The sequence below is a fragment of the Ovis aries genome, chromosome 25 (genome assembly GCF_016772045.2).
Source record: "Ovis aries strain OAR_USU_Benz2616 breed Rambouillet chromosome 25, ARS-UI_Ramb_v3.0, whole genome shotgun sequence".
Lineage (NCBI taxonomy): Eukaryota > Metazoa > Chordata > Mammalia > Artiodactyla > Bovidae > Ovis > Ovis aries.
Genome location: NC_056078.1, coordinates 4,778,558 through 4,780,912, shown reverse-complemented (window position 1 = coordinate 4,780,912; position 2,355 = coordinate 4,778,558). Strand labels below are relative to the sequence as shown.

Sequence of the window (2,355 nt, the reverse complement as noted above, 5' to 3'; positions counted from 1 at the left end):
GTTAGTACCTCTTGTTTGTGAGCTACATTGAGGACACCTGTACAAAGCACAGCCGTTCCTGTTTGTATTGTTGTGGTTTAAATGACGCATTCCAGTTCTCTCTTTCAGGGGTTAGTTCTCTCTCTACTCTGCTTCCTCTAGTGCCTGGTAATGAATTTGCTGTTTTATACTGTGACTTTGGTATGCTGTTAGCTGGAAGAGAGTTTTTCCTCTTAAATAATTTACTTTCTCCTCCCTCCTCTTGGGCACAAAAGTAAATCGAGCATTATGGAATCTCACTGCTCAAACTGGTGACAGCCACATTTTAGAGAACGAAAGAAGAGGCACGATGGGCATTCTTGGGATAAATTGTCGGGGCTGTGAGTAGCAGCCCTGATGAAACCCCTGAGATGGGGGTGGGCGAGTGTTGGGCCATGAGGACGGCGTTGTGTCCCACTGTGTGGTCCCATAAGGTGTCGGGCGACCTTATTTCCTTGGTGTGAGGGGATGGAGAGGTGATGTTCCAGGCATGCATGGGGCTGGCATCCCTGGATTGCAGATGCTTTCATGTGGGCTATAGAGACCTGCAGAGGAAGCCTCTGCCTGTGCAGTGATGACCTTACTGTATTGCTTGAGGTTCTCAGTCTTAAAGTAGTGAATCTTGAGCTGCTGCAAGAGTGTCCACTTAGCTGTGCAAGTATTATTTCAAGAATGCTTTCCTGTGTGTGTGTTCAGTCGCTCAGTCGTGTCCAACTCTTTGTGACCCCATGGACTGGAGCCCATTAGGCTCCTCTGTCCGTGGGATTCTCTAGGCAAGAATACTGGAGTGGGTTGCCAATTCCTTCTCCAGAGTGTCTCCCTGATCCCACCAGGCATCGAACCCGAGTCTCCTGCACTGGCAGGGGGATTCTTTACCATTGAGCCACCAGGGAAGCCATGCTTTCCTAAGATAATGAGTGTTCTTTTTTAATCTTCATGGACTTAAAGCATTCTACTTTTACAGTGAAAATATAGGAACATGCTTATAGTCTTGGGCTGAGTTTAGTACAATGGATTCACTCTAAGATCCCATAGTGACGATGTTGAATTGTCAGAGAACTGAGAAAAGGCCTAAGTGAGAAGCAGCCAAGTCTGAAATCCAGTGGAAAATAGTTTCCTTGCCCAAGTAAGTGTCTGACAACTGAGTTATTTGTTAGTTATATCAACGATATTTTTAGGAGTCAGTATCTGTCTCATCCTTAGGTTTCCAGTTATTTTGATTCTTCAACAGACGCTAAAGGATACAAGCAACATGGGGCTGGAAAAAAATTTTTTTTTCTACAGAGATTAGACTAACTGAATCTTACTATGGTAATTAATTGGCAGAAAATCAATAATTCATCAAGAAGTCTCTCACCCAGTGGTGGCGAAAGCCAGTGCGGTGGATGCTGGTGAATTTAGGGGAACGCACAAGTGTCAGTGAGCTAATTGGGTGAATTTACATACAATGTACTGTATTGTCAGACAAGACTAGTCATTTGGGAAATTTGTAGATTACTGGAGACCCAAATGTTTAAATACTTTAACCATTTGTCTGTCTTCTCTTTCCCTAAAGAGAAGCCTCAATAAGTGCATACTTGGCTAAAGGACTCAAGTGAAACTGCTGTTTTTGCCTCATTCTCTGATGATTAAGACATGTTAGTTTACTTGCTTTAAAGAAAGCCAGTAAATTTTTTTCTCAAATTTGTTTTCTTGTGTGAGTTGCCATCCAAAAGTTACTCTTTTTTTTTTTTTTTTTAAGAAAATTTAAAGAAGCCTTTATTTTTGGTTACAGGGGTCTTCTTCGCTATGTGCAGGCTTTCTCTAGTTGCAGTGACTGGGGGCTCCTCCTTACTGCAGGTGTGGGCTTCTCAAACCCGCGGCTTCTCTTCCTGCAGAACTCAGGCTCTGGGCGCGTGGGCTTCAGTAGAGGTGGCTCTGGGGCTCAAGAGGGTGGGCTCAGTAGTTGTGACAGACAGGCCTAGATGCCTCGAGGCATGTGGAATCTTTCTGGACCAGGGATAGAACCCGTGTCCCTAGCGTTGGCAGGCGGATTCTTATCCACTATACTGCCAGGGAAGTCCTAAAGTTCTTTTTAAAAATGTTTTAGTCTTAGAATATTTTTATACTCTTAAAAATTATTGAGAGCTTTAAGGAGCTTTTATGTATGTAACAAATATCTTTTGATATTTATTCTGTTAGGAATAAAATCCAAGAAAAATTTTAAAAGATCATTATTAAATTTAAAAAATAGCAAACCAACCGCTTGTTAACATAAATACCAGTTTTATGAGAAGTCACCATTTTCTGAAACGAAAGAAACCTGGTTGAGAAGAGCGCTTTATAATTTTTTACAAA

General features: G+C 42.2%; 1 protein-coding gene across 19 annotated transcripts in view; it reads left to right on the top strand.

The window, feature by feature from the left end:
- The window catches only part of SIPA1L2 (signal induced proliferation associated 1 like 2), a 247,224-nt gene that overhangs the window by 46,795 nt on the left and 198,074 nt on the right, over positions 1–2,355 (top strand). The window lies entirely within an intron of this gene.